This window comes from Dasypus novemcinctus, chromosome X (genome assembly GCF_030445035.2).
Source record: "Dasypus novemcinctus isolate mDasNov1 chromosome X, mDasNov1.1.hap2, whole genome shotgun sequence".
NCBI lineage: Eukaryota > Metazoa > Chordata > Mammalia > Cingulata > Dasypodidae > Dasypus > Dasypus novemcinctus.
In genome coordinates this window covers 11,099,933-11,121,502 of record NC_080704.1, presented here as the reverse complement: position 1 = coordinate 11,121,502, position 21,570 = coordinate 11,099,933, and positions in this window count along the sequence as shown.

The following is a 21,570-nucleotide window of genomic DNA, read 5'->3' as shown; positions in this document are numbered from 1 at the left end:
AAAAGAAAATCCACAGGGAATCATTGAAATATAATCTTCTAAGTGCTGAGAGAAAATAGCTGGCTACCTCGAATTCTATACTTGGATTATCAAAGATTTAAAAACTGAAGAAGCCATGCAAAATCCCGTTAAGAACATTTAAAATACTACTAGAAAATCCAAAAGACTTGAGCAAATGGAAAGGCACACTCTGTCCTTGAATAGAAAGTCCCCAAATTAATGTGCAAATTTTACAATATCTCAAGTATAATACCAATATTTTTTAGAACTAGATAAGCCATTTTAAGAATAATATGGAAAAATAAAGAAACAAAAGGATTCAGAAATTTAGTTTCAAAGAAGAGCAGAGGGGCAGAGGGAGGGAAAGGTAAGTCTACTAGATATGAAAACATATTCGAGCATTATAATCATTTTAGAAGTTGTATTACTCAAGGTTCTCATGGGAAACAGAACTAAGAAGAGATACCTGTCAATATTATGAGATTTTATAAAGAGGTCTCATGTGACCTTGGGGATTCATGAGTCCCAATTCCATAGGGCAGCTATATGCTGGGAACTTCGATGAAGGTTTTTGATGAATTCCCCAGGAGAAGCTGGCTGGCTGAAGTAGAGATGGAAATTCTCTCTTCCAATTGCTGAAATAATCAGTTCTCCTTTTAAGGTCTTCAACGAATTGGATGATTGGAGATTGTTGAAGGCAATCTTCTCGGTCGACTGTAGATGTCATCAGCCATAGCTGCAATCAACTTATTGGTGATTTAAGTCCAGGAAATGCCTCACAGTAACAATCAGGCCAGTGCTTGCTTGACCCAACAACTGGGCACCATTACCTGGTCAAGTTGACACATGAAACTGCGCATCACTGAAGGGTATACCGAAACATTAATAGACAGGTAGATTAATGGAAGTGTATGGTGTGAGAAATTAGGGCATGATAAAGTGGCATTGCATATTATGTGGGACATGGGATGATTCAATAGGTAGCATTGGGCAAATTTGTAGCCACTTGGGAAAAAATCGAGTTGGGTTCCGAGACAGAGACTGGTGGTTGTTCACCAAAATCCAATCCTCCCTCCTCCAGGGCATATGGATAAATCCAGTAGGCCCATTTGTGTTTGTTTGCAGCTACACTGCCGATAGTGTGTGAGTAGAGTAGGTGTGAATTCTGGGTCAGGTCATAGGACCCTGGGTGTGCCTTCTCGATGCTCTTTCCCTCTCTCACGTGCCCCCTCCTGGAGGTCGAGGCTCTCTAGCATTGACCTAGAAACAAGGAAAAAGACAAGGACCTAGAGACAAGGCTAGGGAATGGCAGAGGAAGTGCAACGGGGCCTGGATCCCTGAAGGACTGATTGGAGTCAAGCTATCCACTGATCTGGAATGCCCACGTCCATCATTTAGTGGCTTCTGAATTGCATTTCTAAAGCAGGCTTGCCGTCACTAGATAACATACCAAGCCCTAACTTGCTTCTCAATGAAATAAAGTCTAGGTGGATCAAAATTTAAATGAATAAATAATAAAAATGATACATGGGGTTTTTTAAACTTTTTTCTTAAATAATTATAGTTTCAGAGAAGGTTGCAAAGATAGTGCAGAGAGATTGCCTTTGCCTTTCCAAAGCTTCCTCCAATGGTTCATCTTACGTAAGTGTTAGTGTAAGATCAAAGACAGGAAACTGGACTGGCACTGTTGGAGAGTTCTAAGGCACCTCAACTCCCATGTGTAGCTGCAGACATGTAACTACGTTCACAATCTAGATTCAGAAATATTCCATCACCACGGAAATCTCCCTCAGGTTGCCCTTCAGAGTTCACTGCCTCCCTCCACCCCACCATCCTTGACCTTGGACAGCTCTAATCCATTCTCCGTCTCTATAATTTTGACACTTCCAAAATGTTATGTAAGGGGACTTATGCAGGAAGTAAACATTTGGTTTATTTTCATGCAGCATTATGCCTTTGAGGTTTGCCCAAAATGTGATATGTAATAAGAGTTCTCCCACCACACACACACACACTGAGTCATATGGATGCACCGCAGTCTATTGAATCATTCACTTGTCGTTCAACATTTTTGGTTGTTTCCACAGTCTGGCTATTACAAATAGAGTTACCCTGAAGAGCAGTGTCCAGGTTGTTTACACTCCTCCAGGGACATGCGCAGGTAGGGGATTGCTAGGTCATAGGGTAGTATGGTATGCGCATGCTTGGTTTGATAGGAAACGTCAAAATATTTTCCAGAGTGGGTACACATTTTACATTCCTACTAGCAACCTATGAGTGATCCAGTTTTTCTATATCCATGAAAGATTCAGTGGTGTCACTATGTTTTATTTTCACCATTCTCATATGTGTGCAGTGAGATGTCTTCTTGTGCTTTGGGTTTCATTTCACAATGGCTCGTTGTGCTCATCATCTTTTCTTGTACCACCAGAATATCCTCTTTCCAGAAATCTCTCTTCATGTCTTTTGCCTATTTGGTTTGTTTCTTCCCAGTTGAATCTTTTTTTCTATCCTCCCCACTCCCCATTGTCAGCTTTCTGTGTCCATTCGCTGTGTGTGTTCTTCTGTCTGTTTCGATTCTTGTCAGTGGCACCAAAAGTCTTTGTCTCTTTTTGTTGCATCATCTTGCTGCATCAGGTCTCTGTGTGTGTGGTGCCTTAACTGGGCAGGCTGCACTTTTGTTCCCATGGAGTGGCTCTTTTTGAGGGGTGCACTCCTTGCACTTGGGGCTCCCCTACGCGGGGGACACCCCTGCATGGCTCAGCATTCCTTGCGCGTATCAGCACAGCGTGTGGGCCAGCTCACCACACAGTTCAAGAGGCCCTTGGTTTGAACCCTAGACCTCCCATGTGGTAGGCAGATGCTCTATCAGTTGAGCCAAATCTGCTTCCGCCAGTTGAACCTTGAGAGTTTTACAAAAGTCCTTTCTCCTGGAGATGTGCAGCCCTACCTAGCACGATCACCAGTGCACCTGTTGTCAACGACTGGAAACCACCCAAAAAACCACTGGAATGCGTTCATAAATTTTATCGTATTTATAAATGATGTCTTAGGAAGCTACAGTGAGCCAGGTCTGTATAACATGGCTTAACTCAAAACCATAGTGCTAATGAATAAAGGACATGCAGTTGTGATGATATTTACATGTAGGATTTAAACACACTGCACGATACTGTTATTTAGGACACATGCTTTGGTAGTTAAAGTATGAGATCAAGGACTGGAAAAATAAACACCAACCTCAGAGCAGAGGTTGCCTCTATGACAGGACAGAGTTGAATCGGACAGAGAGACCTTCAACTCTATTTGTAAACACTTATTTCTTAAAGCAAATCTGAAGTCAAGATGGCAAAAATGAACGTGTATCAAATTGGAGTGACATTTTTCTCAGTATATTTGTATATGTGAAATCTTTTATAATTCAAAGACAGTTAAAACACCCTAAATGAACAATTTAAATTGGTTAAGCAAGTTACAATGTATAAACCCACATAATCTTTAAAAATCTTGTTAGCAAAGGACATGTAGAGATATGAGGAAAATGCTCAAATACATTTGATGTGAAAGGATAGATCAGAAAATGCTTGTATAGGGACACATTTTGTTTAAAAATGTGTAGCTGCTTTCCCTCACATGTCTCTGAAATTGGAGATAAACACCACCTGGCTAATCTTGGCTCTGAACAGTGTTTTCTTCGATTTACCAATTATTACAATGGCTATGCAGTCATTTTCACCAGAAAGATAATCTAATGAAAAATATGCTTATGCAGGTAACGTGTCAAAAGAAACTGAGCAATTAACAGCAATGTTCTTTTTGAGACAAAATACTCAAACTCTTTTTGCAACTATTTATGCTCATGCTGCCACCTCGTGGAAGAAGAGAAGAATGCTACGTGAGCGGAGACCAGGAGTTGACACAATGCGGATGTGCTCTTTATGGATCGGCAAAGGGAAGATTTATCACTTTCATGATTAACCATCAGTGCGTACTCATTACATAAAATTTAGGGAATCCATAAAATGTCCCACAGGCAATTCTGAAGTGCCCCACGCTGAACTAAGGTTGAGAAAACTGGGTTGATATTTCACTGTTAAAGATACATTTGTGTTAGTTTGAGAGTTTGTCCTTTCTTTCCTAGGTTACAAAGCTTTACTGACATAGGAGGCACATCCTAACGTGTGCAGTTCAGTGGTTTTTAGTATATGCACAGAGTTGTGCAACCATCACCACGTTCAAGTTCAGTACATTCTCATCATGCCTCAAAGAAACCCGGGATCCTGCCCCCAGCCCCTGGCCCCCACTGATCTGCTTTCTGTCTTCCTTTTTTTGTTGTTTATTTTTTGTTTCTAATTTTATTACTTTTTAAACATATTTTTATTGTCTTTTTAAAAAAGATACAAAGATCCCCAAAATGTTACCTTAAAAAACCTAAGAGGTTCCCATATGCCCATTCCCCACGCCTCTGACACCCCACCCCCCACTCCTCCCACATCAACACCCTCCCTCATCAGTGTGGCACATTCATTGCTTTTGGTGAATACATTTTGGAGCACTGCTGCACCACATGGATTATGGGTTACATTGTAGAGTGTAAATGAAATTGCTTTCTGTCTTTCTATGGATTTGCCTCCTCTACGCTGCCTTCGAGGACTGGCTTCTGTCACGCAGCAGAATGTTTTCGAGACTCTTCCAGGCTGCAGCATGAATCAGGATTTCAGTGCTTGTGTTGGCAGAAAAATGTGCCATGGTGTAGACAGACCACGCTCTTTCCATCCTGTCAACTCTTGGGTTGTTTCTTCTTTTTGTCTATTAAGAACCGAGCTGCTCAGAACCTTTGAGTGCACGATTTTGTGTGGACCCGAGGTCTTCATTCCTCTTGAGTGGGGAGATACCTGGGGGAGGATTTGCTGGGCCACGTGGTGGCACGCTCCCCACCCCTACCCCAACTAGGCTGTCCTCACCCTCAGTCCTGCTGGGTCGGGAGCAGGGGGTCACAAGGTGTAAGGATTAAGAAACTACTGCCTACCACAAGATCTTGAAGATGGTTTCCTACATTTTCTTCTAGGAGTTTTATGGTTGTAGTTTTTATATTTAGGTTCTTGATCCATTTTGAGTTAATTTTTGTATAAGGTGTGAGATAGGGGTCCTCTTTCTTTCTTTTGTATATGGCTATCCACTTCTCCCAGCACCATTTGGTGAAGAGACTGTTCTGGCCCAGCTGGGTGGACTTCACAGCCTTGTCAAAGATCACTTAACTGTAGATGCGAGGGTCAATTTCTGAGTTCTCGATTCAGCTCCACTGGTCAATCTGTCTGTCCTGATGCCAGTACCATGCTGTTTTTAGCACTGTAGCTAGATAATATGCTTTCAAGTCAGGAAGTGAGAATCCTCCCACTTTGTTCTTCTTTTTAAAGACTTTTTTGGCTATTTTGGGCCCCTTACCCTTGGAAATAAATTTGATTATTGGCTTTTCGAATTCTGAAATAAGTCTGTTGGAATTTTTGTTGGGATTGTGTTGACTCTCTAAATCAGTTTCAGTAGGATTGAAATCTTTTATTTTTTATTTTTTATTTTTTTATTATTGATTCTGTAAAAATATTACATTAAAAAAATATATATGAGGACCCATTCAACCCCACCACCCCCACCCCACCACTCCCCCCCTCCCCCAGCAACACTCATTCCCATCATCATGACACATCCATTGCATTTGGTAAGTACATCTCTGGGCACCTCTGCACCTCATGGTCAATGGTCCACATCATGGCCCATACTCTCCCCCATTCCATCCAGTGGGCCCTGTGAGGATTTACAATGTCCAGTGATTGCCCCTGAAGCACCATCCAGGGCAGCTCCAAGTCCCAAAGATGCCTCCACATCTTGTCTCTTCCTGCCATTCCCCATACCCATTAGCCACCATGTCCACTTTTCCCACTCCAATGCCACCTTTTCTCTGTGGACATTGGATTGGTTGTGTCCATTGCACCTCTATGTCAAGAGGAGACTCAGATTCCTCATGGATACTGGATGCAATCCTCTCGCTTTCAGTTGTAGGCACTCTAGGCTCCATGGTGTGGTGGTTGTCCTTCTTCAACTCCATCTTAGCTGAGTGAGGTGAGTCCAATAAATCAGATTGTAGGTGCTGGAGTCTGTTGAGGCTCAGGGCCTGGCTATCACATTGTCAGTCCAGAGATTCAGATCCCCTAAATATATCTTAAACCCCGACACCAACTACAACTCCAGCACAGTAGCATGAAAGTCTTAAGAAGAGAGATCCCATCTGAGTCCAGATTCATCACGCATAAACACCAGCTCCAAAGAAGGGCCATCTGACATGGCAGTTAACCCCATCTGCCATGACCATAACACCCATGGATCTCTTTAGCCCTCAAAGGAACCAATACCTGGGGGTTGTATCTACTTTATCTGTCTCTTAGACTCTGCTCAGTTGTGCATAAGGGCAATCCTTCTGACAGCCTCCAGACTCTTTTTTTTTAGAGACTCGTAGCCATATAAACTCATTTCTCCTTTCCATTTCCCCCTTACATTAGGTCAAACAGCATTTTAAAGTCATGTTATTTTATGTAGACAGGGATATTCTGCTGATCCACATTGAACCTTCCTTTCCAGGTCATTTTCCAGTTGGATCATCAGTTGGTAGTTGATAGTGATCCCTCGGTGCCAGGGAGGCTCATCCCCGGGTGTCATGTCCCACACTGGGGGGAAGGCATTGCATTTACATGCTGAGTTTGGCTTCGAGACTGGCCACATTTGAGTAACATGAAGGCTGTCAGGAGGAAATTCCCAGGCACAATGCTGCTCTAGGCCTTGTTCTTATTTCAGGCATATCAGCTCACAAGCATAGTCATTAGCGTCAGGGGCTCACTGTTGGACCCTCATTCCTTCCCGGTCCTTGCTGCTGCATCTGGGAGACTATCGCTGCTCCCCTAGGAACCATGACAGAGCACCACCAGCCAGGAACCCAGTACCCCCCCAGCTGTAGTTTTTAATTGTTGCCACTATGAGTATATCCAAACATTACCATGCACCCTGGACATATGTCCTGTATAGCTCCCTGTCAGCCATATATCACCTGTCAATAGTATCCTATACCAGTATTCCTCCATTGCCATTGTTGAACCACTCTGTGATCCAGAACTTCCTGAAAATTGAAGCCCAATATAATGTCAGGATCCCTTACTAGCTAAATGGCATATAGCGATGGGTTTAAAAGTTAGATATAGAATACGTGTTGACTTGGAAAAAATTCTACATCCTATCTTTTTCTTCCCCCCCCCCGCCCCAATTATTGAACTTCTCTTAACAAGAGCCCTAGACCACAGCAATTCATATATATAATATACAGCACTCCCACACATCCATCACAAAACCTTTTCCCTTCCACAGCGATACTCTTACACCCTATTCACATCATATTTACTTAAATTGATGTACAGAGTCTGAGACAATAGCTTTCAAACAAGGTGACATCTGTGCTTACATTGTGGTGCATACTTTAGGATACACAGTTTTCTAATTTTTTAGTTATCCTATGTTTTACATTATGGCTTACATTATCAGTCTGTTGTCTCCTATATGTTATGGTGTAATATTACATGTTTTATATCCATCCTTGTGTACTCTTGCGAAACTCCTCTCTTACCCCCCATTTACCTTGGTTCCACACATTTAACATCCATTTTCCCATCCACGTTGGTGCCCACGGTGACAGCCAACCTCCGTTTCCCGAGGAGCCACGTCCAGAGATAGTTGGAATAGTGTTCAGGGCCTAACTTGCTCAACTGCCCCAATGCCCTGGGAGCCACCCTTTCTCTCGAGAGATACAGTTCCCTCTATTTGATGGCATTAGTCCTCCCCAGGATGTGGGTCCACCCCCACTCTCTTGAAATCTTAATGATATTTAGTCTTCCAATCCATGAGCACAGAACTTCCTCCTATTTATTTAGGTCTTCTTTGCTTTTGCTTTTTCAATGTTCTGTACTTTTCTGAATAAAGATCCTTTATGTCCTTGGCAAAGTTTATACCTAAACATTTGATAGTTTTGGTCGCTAATATAAATGGATTTTTTTTCTGATTTCCTCCTCAGATTAGACATCAGTAGTGTACAGAAATACTATTGATTTTTGTGCATTAACCTTGTGTCCTGCCACTTTGCTGTATTTGTCTATTCTGGTAGCTTTGTTGTGGGTTTTCCAGGTCTTTCTAAATTTAGGATCATGACATCAGTGAATAATGAAAGTTTTACTTCTTCTTTTCTGTTTGGGTGCCTTTTATTTCATTATCTAACCTAATTGCTCTACCTAGACCTTCTAGTGCAATATGGAATGATAATGGTGACAGTGGGCATCCTTGTCTTGTCCTGATCTCAGCGGGAAAGCTTTCAGTCTTTCACCATTGAGTACCATGCTAGCTGTAGGTTTTTCATACATGCACTTTACCACATTAAGAAAGCTTCCTTCCATTCCTATTTTTTGGAGTGTTTTTTATCAAGAAAGGGTGCTGTATTTTGTCAAATGCCTTTTCTGTGTCAATTGAGAGGATCATGTGATTTTTCTTCTTCAGTTTATCAATGTGTTTTATTACACTAATTGATTTTCTTGTGTTGCACCACCCTAGCATACCTGGGATAAAACCCACTTCATCATGGTGTATAATTCTTTTAATGTGCTTTTGGATTCTGTTTGCAAGTATTTTGTTGAGGATTTTTGCATCTATGTTCATTAGAGGTATTGGTCTGTAATTTTCTTTTTCTTAGTATCTTTATCTGGTTTTGGTATTAGGGTGATGTTGGTTTCACAGAATGAGTTTGGTAGCATTCTTTGCTGCTCAGTTTTTGGAAAAGCTTGAGAAAGATCAGGATTAGTTCATCTTAGAGTGATTGGTAGAATTTACCTGTGAAGGATCTGGTCCTGGGCTATTCATCTTGGGGAGGTTTTGTGTGTTTTTTTGCCTTTATTTATTTTTTTAATGTTACATTAAAAAATATGAGGTCCCCATATAACCCCCGCCCCCCTCACCCCACTCCTCCCCCCATAACAACAACCTCCTCCATCATAATGAGACATTCATTGCATTTGGTGAATACATCTCTGAGCACTGCTGCACCTCATGGTCAATGGTCCACACCATAGCTTTGGGAGGTTTTTGATGACTGTTTCAACTTTTCACTTATGATTGGATTGTTGAGGTCTTTTATTCCTTCTAAAATCCATGTAGGTGGTTCATGTGTTTCTAGGAATTTGTCCATCTCCTCTATGTTTTCTACTTTTTTGGCATACAGTTGTTTCTAGTATCCTCTTATGATATCTCTTACTTGTATGATGTGTGTGTAATGTGTCCTCTCTCTTCTGATTTTATTTACATGCGTTTTCTGTCTTTTTTTGGTCAGTGTTTCTAAGAGTTTGTCAATTTTCTTGATCTCAAAGAACCAACCTCTGGTTTTGTTGCTTCTCTCTATTCTTTTTGTCCTTTTCATTTATGTCTGTTCTGATCTTTACTATTTCTTTCCTTCAGCTTGATTTGGGATTATTTTTGTTCTTTTCCTAGTTCTTTCAGGTGTGTATTTAGATCTTCAATTTTAGCTCTTTCCTCTTTTTAAATATTAGTATTGAGGGCTATAAATTTCCCTCTCAGCACTGCCTTTGCAGTATCCCATAGGTTTGGCTATGTTGTGTTCTTATTTTCATTTGTCTCAAGATGTTTGCAGAATTCTCTCACAATTCCTCTTTGACCCACTGATTGTTTATGAGTGTGTTGTTTAATCTCCATACATTCATGAACTTTCCCTTTTTGCATGCATTATTGATATCCAGCTTTATTCCATTACAATCAGAGAAAGGGTTTTGTATAATTTCAATCTTTTCAAATGTATTGAGACTAGACTTGTGACCCAACTTATGGTCTATCCTGGATAAGGATCCATGAGCACTTGAAAAGAATGTATATCCTGCTGTTTTGGGGAGCAATCTCTATAGATGTCTGGTACATCTAGTTCATTTATCATAGTATTCAAGCTCTCTTTTTCTTTACTTAACCTCTGTCCAGATGTTCTATCCAATATTGAGAGTGGTGTGGAGATTAGTTCCATCACCTGGGCAAGGGCATGATTAAATGATTTATTAAAGCTCATCTGTTCTTGCTTCAAAGCAAAAATAGCTCTATCCTTGCTTATCTCTGCACAAATGAGCTCTTTTTGCTTGAAGTTTGAAAACAGCTTTCAATCGCCCTTTCTGCCGCTGATAGGATGTGAGCCTAGGGACAAGATTTTTTTGTTCGAAGACTAAACATCCTTGAGAAATTTAACTTTAACCATCATCCTTAGCTACATCCAAAAATACATAATATATAAGCAAGAAAAATAAAGCAGATGGATCCCTCCCTGTATATGAGTTTTGGTGCATGAATCTTTCATTCCCACAGCAATTGGCGCCCAATCTGGGGCAAATGAGTTTCCCCCTAGCTGAGGGGAATTTTTCAGGAAGGCCCTGGGAACGTGTCTGTGTAGTGAAATTGCTCTGGACCACGCATCCTGCACAGACAGGACATGGGCTGCTCTGAGAGAGGCAAGCTGAGCACGGATGCTAGTATACCATGGGAAACACATTATCAAAGCAACGGGAGATCTACCTCTGCAGTTCACAACAACTATTGAAAGCAGCCAATTGTAAAGTGAAAGAAGAACAAAAAATTATGTTGCTTCAAACAGTACAGACATTTTCTCAGTATATTCCCAATGAGGGAACCTTGGATTTTGAATTGTGGGAATTCTAGATCTAGAATTGTGAGCAAAATTGGCAAGTTTATGCTTCTGATGGTGTGTTACAATTGTTTTTGTGTTAGTCTGTCTGTTCAATGTCAGTGTATATTTTAATACCTCTGGATGGTGACATAAATTAATAAATAAAAATTCCTAAAAGAGCTTGGGATGGTTAGGCTATTGCGTCAACTCGACGGGGTAATTGTGCCCAGTTGATTGGTCAAGCAAGCCCTGGGCTAACTGTAATACAAGGGCATTTATGGACTTTAGTCACCATTGACTTTACTGCAGTGGTAAATCATAGCTTGCTGGTTATAACTACATCAGGGAGATTGTGGTCAGCAATGAGGGATGCGTAAACCAATCAGTTGAATGCCTTAAAAGGGGAAGTGATTCCAGCATTGAGAGAGAATTTCCCAGCTCGTCTTTGGACAGCCAGCATCTCCCAGAACTCACCAAGAACCTTCACTGGACTTTCATGGCAGCCCCTGGTTGCAGCCTGCAGAACCTGGACTTGTGCATCCCCATGACTGTGAGAGAGACTCTCTTAGACTATTGATAGATACCTCTTTTTGATTCTCTTTCCTTAGAGAACCCTAATACAGAGCTCTATTCAAATGGCCAAAAAATAAATAAGTGCTTATATTAATATGTAATTATAAATGCTAATAAGATCTCTACAATGATAAAAAATTGTAAGTCTTGATTAATGAAATTACTACAAATTTCTTCATAAAAAGTAGTTCTTGCCTAAATTGAAATGAATAGCTTAATCTTTCTTCACAGGATAAAATGAAGGATGTAAAACTTAAATGAATATTAAAAAAGGTAAAAAGTTTGTCAGAATGCTAACTGAAATTTGATGTTTGTTCAAAAAAATGTTTTTGTCCTAAAATAAAATGGCTTTATTTCATAAAATCAAAATAGTAATGTGCAGGACAAAGCTTGAATGCATATGACAAGTTGTGAAAAATATTGTGGTAGCATTCAGTGAAAGGAATGTTTTCTGTGAAGGTAAAATTTACCTTAAGATAAAGTAATTATTGTCTATGTGGTTATGAATAATTATAAGAATGTTATAAAAGCATTGTTTGAATTGAAGTGTTTCAATAGATAATTCCAAGAACTCATTATTAAACAGAAACTAAATTCATAATAATAACACAAAGTAACTTCATAACAGGAAAACTTATTAGCAGCCAGTCTCCCTCCGCCAACTTGCCTCTAAAAACCTGTTTCCAGTGTTCCATGCTAGTAGGTATTTGAAATAAAGAAAAGTTATATTTGCATATAACCAATTTAAATCATTATTTTGACAAGTATGTTTAGTGTGGATGGTATTGTGTGTTGTGAAAAGTTCGCTTGGAAACTATTTCCAAAATCATTTGGGTAACAAATATTTAGGGTGTATATAATGTTTTTATTATTACAGAAACAGAAAATAATTTTGTCCTAAGATAAAATAACTAGTTATCGAGTGAAATTTAGGGCAAACCCTGAATGAATACAAGAAGTGCAGAAGGTGTGCAGAGAAGAAAATTTTATGGTTAAAGTTAAATAAGATTTGATGGGTCTATGCATTAAGTTTTAAAGCTTTAGTATCAAATAGTATACTAATGCAAAGTTAAATTTTGTTTTCTCGAAGTTTCTTAAGTCATTAATGTGCTTTAGTAAAGGTTTATAAAAGACTTTTTTCCTCATGAATAATTGGAATATAAAGAAAGTCTGTTTTATCAAAATAGCTTCTTGTACTTTAACCACATCATGTCCTTGGCTGTTTAAGAGAAGCAAGTCTTACCACTTTTAAAGGAATATAATGTTCAAACCTGTTTTCTCAAAGTCAAATCCTAAAAAATATCTTTTATTTCAGACTTTTACAAAGGGTTTGTTCTTTTACCTTAAAAAAATGATAAAGTAATAAATAGTTAAGTTCATTTAATATGTTATAGGTTAAATGAACAATGTTTAAAAGTATTATAAAAATTAAAAAATATTTTTAACCCTCTGTTAAAATTGTATAAGTAAAAAGTTCATACAAATACTTAAAAAGTATATTAAAAATACAATAAAAAATTGATGGGGTGGGGGTGGGGAGTGGGGTATATGGGAATCTCTTATGGTTTTTGTTTTTGTTTTTTTCAAGATTTTATTTTATTTATTTCTCTCTCCTTCCCCGCCCCAGTTGTCTGTCCTCTGTGTCCATTTGCTGTGTGTTCTTCTTTTTGTCCGCTTCCATTGTTGTCAGCAGCACGGGAATCTGTGTTTCTTTTTGTTGCATCATCTCTCCGTGTGTGCGGCATCATTCCTGGGCAGGCTGCACTTTCTTTCACGCTGGGCGGCTCTCCTTAGGGGGCGCACTCCTTGCGCGTGGGGCTCCCCTACGCGGGGGACACCCCTGCATGGCAGGGCACTCCTTGCGCACATCAGCACTGCGCGTGGGCCAGCTCCACACGGGTCAGGGAGGCCCGGGGTTTGAACCACGGACCTCCCATGTGGTAGACGGATGCCCTAGCTGCTGGGTCAAGTCCGCTTCCCGTCTTATGTTTTTTAATGTAACATTTTGTGTGATCTATTAACTTTAAAAAAAGATAAATAAAATACATAAATAAAAATAAACACAGGTTTTCCCTAAAAAATGTATATAAAATTCCTAAAATTTTAATAATGTTCCAACATAATATTAAATGAAAATATAATGATGTTAATCATAATTTAAATTATTATTAAAGATAGTATATATCATTAAAACAACCAATCTACCTAAAAATCAAAAAGCAAATACTTTAACTCATACTTGTCTGATTTACACTGATAGCTGCCACAAGGCAAATGCTTTAACTCATAATTCACTTTAAAAGCTGCCATCAGGTTATATATAAAAATAAGCTACTGTAAATTAGTCACACCACTGATGTGTGCAGCAACCCTAAATATTGTTTACTACAAAAATTTATATCCAATTATATCATTATCACTTTATTTTAAAACTTGCTAAAGCATTCTCTAATATCTCCTTAGGCAAGTCAAGCCAGCCTACATTCATATGTGAACAAGTCAACAGTAAATTTTGCAGTGCTTTTCCAAAGCTGTGTGCATAACCCAATCATCTATCGTAGCCTAATAACAAAAACTTAACTATACAAAAAACCTGTAGTTTTAACCCTATTTCATTATATTAATAATATTATGTTAACAAATAATTTTTTTTTACAAAATAATGTCACTCCATCTTAAAACTATGTTTACAAAACAAAAAAGAGGGAATAGGATGTTAGGCCTAACTAGTCCAAAGGATGTCATACAAATAGCCCTATATACTTCACATTTTTAAAATCGCAACGAGGATGGTTATACAGCAGTAGAACGACATTTTCGGATACCAATTGTAAACATTTATCCTAAAGTGTTATACGATCCCCTGGATGGACAAGAAGTAATGGAAATTGGCCTGGTCCAGTAAATTTACTAACATGGGGAGGAGGGTATGCATGTGTTTTCTCCCCAGGAGGACATCTTCGGATTCCAGCAAAGGATTTAAAACCATACCATGGGCAGTTGGAATCTGCAGCACAACCCAATACTGAGGCTGGAAGCACTCAGCCTGCAATCAACCAACATCCCCCGGAAGACAAACCAAGGAGCTGAACCGCTTACATGGCGGGTCAAGATCTTGGGCAACCAATCGCAAGCTCTTAGAGCACAAGTTGGGTGCCCTCAGATGCCTAAAAATACATTTTAGCTTATTTGGCAGTAGTCACTGTGGCTTCTGCTCAAGTGGGAATATGGAAAATAAACATATTGCTCATCTTTATGTCTTTTAACCCCTGCACTGCTAATCACACCTCTTGGGCACATATAAGAGATCCATCCCTTTTTGCTCTCACCTCCTGGTGACATCCTGAGCCCCCATTATCCTCAAAAGATTCAACACGGTCGGGTGGATACTGGGTTCCTCCTGCAGGGCCACTAATGAAGGAAATTGACTGACTAGTATTTGTGACACTCCGTGAAAATGGAATGACACCCAACATAAATGGAAGTAACTTTAAAAAAAAACACCTTCAAAGTGCCTTCTCACTCATATATCGGATGAAGTGGAGGCTCTCCATCTCCAATTAGAGCAGTAATTACGGAACTTAAAAAATCAAACTCAACAAACCACACTAAAAACCTTAGCTGAACAGTTACAATGCCTGAACCCTTCAACATGGTTTTCTAATCTAAATTTTAAATGGTGGGCAAAAATAGGAGGATTAATTTGTCTCTGTCTTGTTATATTGATAGGATGCCGATGCTTCTTCGAACTATAGCAACATACCACACAACGCTATGAATACCTGGCCACCGTATATACAGCTACGCACATAGAACCACGTGCTCTTAAAAGAAAGGGAGATGTGGGGATTAGTTCCACCACCTGGGCAAGGGCATGGTTAAATGATTTATTAAAGCTCATTGGTTCTTGCTTCAGAGCAAAAATAGCTCTGTCCTTGTTTATCTCTGCACAAGTGAGCTCTTTTTGCTTTAAGTTTGAAAACAGCTTCCTCTTGCCCTTTCTGCCACTAGATAGGATGTGAGCCGAGGGACAAGTTTTTCTTGTTCCAAGATTAACGTTCTTGAGATATTTAACTTTAACCATCACCCTTGACCGAATCCAAAAATACATGATATATAAGCTAGAGAAATAAAGCAGATGGATACCTCCCTGCATATGAATTTTGGTGTGTGAGTCTTTCATTCCCATGGCAAGTGGTATATTAAAGTCTGCCACTATAATTGTAGAGATGTGTATTTCTCCCTTCAGCTTTGCCACTGTGTGCCTCATGTATCTTGGGGCACTGAGGCTAGGTGCATAAATATTCAGGATAGTGATTTCTTCTTGTTGAATTGCCCCTTTTAATAATATATAATGACTTTCTTTATCTGTTATGACTGTTTTGAATTTAAAATCAATTTTGTCTGATATTAGTATCACTACTACAGTTCTTTTTGGTTACTATTTGATGGAATATCTTTTTACATTCTTTCACTTTTAACCTGGCTGTGTCCTTATGTCTGAGGTGAGTCTCTTGTAGACAAAATAAATGGTTTCTAAGTTTTTATGCATTCTATCAGTCTGTGTCTTTTGATTGGGGAGTTCAAGCTATTAACATTCAATGCTGGAAGCAGATGTGGCTCAAGTGAAAGGGCTTCTGCCTACCATATGGGAGGACCCAGGTTCAATCCCTAGGGCCTTCTGGTGAAAAAGAAGAGAAAGCTTGCCTGCACTGCTAGCCAGTGTCTCTGTGGTGAGCCAAATGCCCGCATGGGCAGCTGAGTGCCCACATGGCGAGCCGAGTGCCCATGTGGTGAGCTGAGTGCCCATACGAGTGCCCGCATGGCCAGCTGAGTGCCCACATGGCGAGCTGAGTGCCCATACGAGTGACTGCATGGCGAGCTGAGTGCCTGTGCAGCAAGCTGAGTGCCCACATGATGAGCCAAGTGCCTGCACGAGTGCCTGTGGGGTGACCCATATGCTCACACAAGTGCCTACATGGGGAGCCAGTGCCTGCAGAAGTGAGTCACGCCGCAAGATGACAATGCGTCAAAAAGAGAGATGAAGGGGAGAGTCAAGATGAAGCACAGCAGAAATCAGGAACCAAGGTGGCACAGCAGACAGGGCATCTCTGTCCACATCAGAGGTCTCAAGGATCAAATCCCGGTGAATCCTAGAGGAGAAGAAATGAGAAGAGAAACAAAAAGAGAAATAGATACAGAAGATCACACAGAGAATGGACACAGACAGCAAAAACAGCAGGGTGAGGGAGGGGAAGGGAAGGGGGCAAATAAATGAATGAATGAATAAACAAATAGATAAATAAACAAATAAATTAATAAATCTTTTAAAACATTGCATGTTATGACTGTAAAGGCATTACTTACTTCATTTTGACCTTTGGTTTTCTATTGTCATATAGCTATTGCTGTACTTTCTATCTTGTTTACCCATTCTAATAATCTTCATTGCTACACTCTTCTCCAAAGCTCTTGCCCTTGTTTTTTCCTTTCAGGCTGCAGCACTCCCTTTCGGATCCCTTGTAATTCTGGTCTTTTGGTAACATATAATATCAGGGTGTTTGTTTGGTTTTTTTTGTCTGTGAAGGCTCTGAACTTCCTTTCATTTTTGAAGGACAGCTTTGCTGGATACAGAATTCTTGGCTAGCAGTTTTTCTCTTTCAATACCTTAAATACATCATACGACTTTCTCCTCTCCTCCATCATTTCTGATGAGAGGTCAGAACTTAATTTTATCATGATTCCCTTGTATGTGATGCTTTGCTTTTCTCTTGCTGCTTTCAAAATCTTCTCTTTATCTCTGATATTTGTCATTCTGAATAGTAGGTATTCTCGGGGTAGGTCTATTTGGATTTATTCTCTCTGGGGTGTGTTGTCCTTTGATATTGATATTTAAGGCTTTCATAAGGATATGGAAGTTTTCAGTCATTATTTCCTCAAATATTCTTTCTGCCCCTTTTCCTCTTTCTTCTAGTTCTCATACACCTGTAATGTCTATGTTTTTGCGTTTCACGTAGACATGCAATTTCTTGAGACCTCTTCCATTTTTCCCATTCTTCTCTGTTTCTGTTCTCCTGTCTTTTCCAGTTCAGATGTTCAGTATTCACAACCAGTAATTCTGCCTTTGTGCAATTGAAACCTCATCTCATGTGCCTCTAATGTATTTTTAAATTTAATTTCAACGATCGTGTCTTTCATTCCCATAAGGTCTGTTACTTTTCTTTGCAGACTTCCAAATTTTTCTTCATGCTCTACAGTGTCTTCTTGATACCCTTTATCTTTTGAGTCACATGTTCTTTCAATTGTTTACATTCATGTAGGAGAGTTCTGTGATTATCATTAATTGTCTTAAACCCTGAATCTCTTCAGGTAATTCGGTTTCTTCCTTTGGCTGAGCCATCTCTTCCTGTTTCCTAGGATGGTTTAATCATTTTCACTCATGTTTAGGCATCTGATATGTTGATGAATTTACTCTGATGGCAAATTACTCTCTATTGCCTATTTTTATTATTTTGCTCACAACCTCTTCTTTGATATTTGCCTCAACTTATCCTAAGTCTTTAAAATTGCCTGGCCTAAGTTATCTAATCATGCCAGGGACTCACAAAAGAGGTGCAGACTTTCTCCCAGGGATGGGGTAAAGGAACCTCTAAAAGCAGTGTTTGTCCATGTAATTTCCATGCTGGGCAGCAGATCTCACTCATTGATACACGTTTCCACAGAGGTGTATCTCTCTCTGTTTTTGTCTGGCTAGAGCTGAGATTCAAAGCGGGCTCTGCTGGCTGAATTCACTGACGAAAAGCCCCTGACTTTCCCTCCTTTTTCCTCTGAAACAGCTGACCGGGAGAAAGATGTCTGCTCCCCTTTGATTCAGCTGAAACGAGCCACTTGAAATGCTGAACAGCTCAGGGGTGGGGAAGGGGGTGCCCTTCCTGGCAGCTGGGAGGTTTAGCAACTCACAGTGTGTTTTATTGGCTTCTTTGTCTCTCTGTCCCTCATACTCCTGGGAGTTGTAAAGCATTGTCCTGGCCTGCTGACCCTTGGTCAGTTTTTGGCTCATTCTCCATTGTTTTGTGAAACATCTGAGCATTATCTGCCCAGTCCAACACCATATGCTCACAATCCTCACGCTTTATTTTTTAGTCTAATTAAATGGCCAGTCATGTTTAAAAGTTTCCAAATGTGGGTGAGGGCATGGGAAAACAGGAATTCCCAGGGAATGGAAAGAGTGACATTTTTGGGGGTTGGTGATACAGCGTTTATATCAAACACCTTTATACTGTTCATACTCTTTGACCATTTCTAGGACTTTTTCCAAAGAAAAAAACCAGACATATTCCTAAAGATTAATCGACAAGGACATTCATCATAGTGTTATTTATAATATCAAAAATGTTGGATAAAGACTCTAATTTCCATTTCTGGCAATTGAACAGAATGAGGTAATGAAACAACCCCCCCCCCCCCGCCCATATTTCCACAAACGAACAAGCATGTTGTATAAAACATAATACAAATATTAAATAGCCTAGCTAGAAATAAATGTTGCTTGATGGATTTAGAAGGGGCATAGCTTCTCACGGTGAGGGGTTGAGGTTTCATTACCAGCGTGGGGATAAAAGACATGACTTTGACCCACTAACGTGGGGAGCTGGCCTTGAGACACCTGCCCAGAGATGGGTCATGGACTTCCTACCTTCATGCAGGGAGGCCTAGGATAACTTCCTGACCTCCCAATGAAGTAGCCAAGAAAGAGCAAGCTTGTTTCTTGCTGGCACTTCAGGGCAGGGAGTGGAAAATAATCCCCTCAGAAAACAAGACCTCAAGTTTAAGCAATAAAGTCATAGAGTCTGAATGCACACTATCTTTTTGGCGTTGAAATGCCAAGGTGAGAAATTCTGGAAAGACCAAGCCCAGGCCAGCCCCTCATCGACCAGGTAGAAGCTGGTGTTCTCCATGGGGAATCTTCTATGACCCAGAGCTTGCAGGACTGCCACAAACTGAGAAATGCTCTACTGTTGGGTCAGCAGGTACCACTCACATGAGGACTAATAGCCTGAGATCTCAAAATAAGAAAACTATCTGAAGAAGACTATGAGATCAGTTGTTTAAATTGATTACAAAGGGAAAAAAAAGAAAGAACAGGAATTGTAACCAAATAACAGAACCATAACCAGATAATATATAAAATGCTAACAAGTAAGAGACAGACCTTTTAGGGCAGAAGTGATACGTCATTGAAATAAACCCAATGAGTGGCTTAAGAGAAAAAAGTGAAAATGTGTGAACCAGAAAAATAGGTAATAGAAAAAATTATCATGAGTGAACTGCAGAGGGACTCAAGAGTGGGAAAGTAGAAGTTTAATAAGGATAATTGGCAGTGGGAATCACTGCAGCAATTAAAAAAAAAAGATCTGCAGGAATCATTGAAATATAATCTTCTAAGTGCTGAGAGAAAATACCTGGCAACTTAGAATTCTATACTCAGATAATCAAACATTTAAGAACTGAAGAAGCCGTGTAAAATCTAGTTAAGAAAATTTAAAATACTACTAGAAAACCCAAAAGACTTGGACAAATGGAAAGGCACACTCTGTCCTTGAATAGGAAATCCCCAAATTAATCTGCAAATATTATAATATCTCAAGTATAATACCAATATATTTTTAGAACTAGATAAGCCATCTTAAGATTAACATGGAAAAATAAAGAAGCAAAAGGAGCCATAAATTTCATTTCAATGAAGAGCAGAGGGGCAGATGGAGGGAATAGTAGGTCTACTAGATATGAAGACATATTAGAGCATTATCATCATTTTAGAAGTTGTATCAATCAAGGTTCTCACGGGAAACAGAAGAGTTGATACCTGTCAATATTATGAGATTTTATAAAGTGGTCTCATGTGACCGTGGGGATTCATGAGTCCCAATTCCGTAGGACAGCTGTATGCTGGGAACTACGATGAAGGTTTCTGATGAATTCCCCAGGAGAAGATGGCTGAGTGAAGTAGAGACGGAAATTCTCTCTTCCAATTGCTGAAATCATCATTTCTCCTTTTAAGGTCTTCAACGGAATGGATCATTGCAGATTGTTGAAGGCAATCTCCTCGGTCGACTGTAGATGGCATCAGTCATAGATGCAATCAGGTTACCAGTGATTGAAGTCCAGGAAATGTCCTCACAGTAACAATCAGGCCAGTGCTTCCTTGACCCAACAACTGGGCACCATTACCTGGTCAAGTTGACACATGAACCCACCCGTCACTGAAATGTATACCAATACATTAATAGACAGGTAGATTAAAGGAAGTGTATGCTGTGAGAAATTATGTTATGATAAAGTGACATTGCATATTATGTGGGACGTGGGACTATTCAATAGGTAGCATTCGGCAAATTTGTAGCCACTTGGGAAAAAATTGTGTTGAGTCTCAAGATGGGGACTGGTGGTTGTTGACCAAAATCCAATCCTCCCTCTTCCAGTGCATAATGATAAATTCAGTAGGCCCATTTGTGATTGATGCAGCTACACTGCCGATAGTGTATGAGTAGAGTGGTGTGAAATCTGGGCCAGAACATAAACCCTGGGTGTGCCTTCTCCATGCTCTTTCCCTCTCTCACTTTCTGCCACCTGGAAGTCCAGGCTCTCTAGCATTGACTTAGAGACAAGGACAACAGGCTAGGGAATGGCAGAGGAAGCACAGTGGGGCCTGGATCCCTGAAGGACTGCTTGGAGTCAAGCCACCCACTGATCTGGAATGCCCATGTGCATCATTTAGTGGCTTCTGAATTGACTTTCTAAAGCAGGCTTGCCATCACTAGATAACATACCAAGCTCTAACTTGCTTCTAATAAACTCTAGGTGGATCAAAATGTAAATAAATAAATAAATAAAAGATACTTGGGAGGATTTTTTTTTTAACTTTTTTTTGAAATAATTACAGTTTCGGAGAAAGTTGCAGAGATAGTCCTGAGAGATTGCCTGTACCTTTTCCCCAGCTTCTCCCAATGGTTCATCTTACGTAACCGTTAGTGTAAGATCAAAGACAGGAAACTGGACTGGCACTGCGTTTTGGAGAGTTCTAAGCAACCTCAACTCCCATGTGTAGCTGCACACGTGTAACTACATTTACAATCAAGATTCAGAAATATTCATCACCACAGAGATCTCCCTCAGGCTGCCCTTCAGAGTTCACTGCCTCCCTCCCACTCCCCACCCCCGCCTTCCTTGACCTT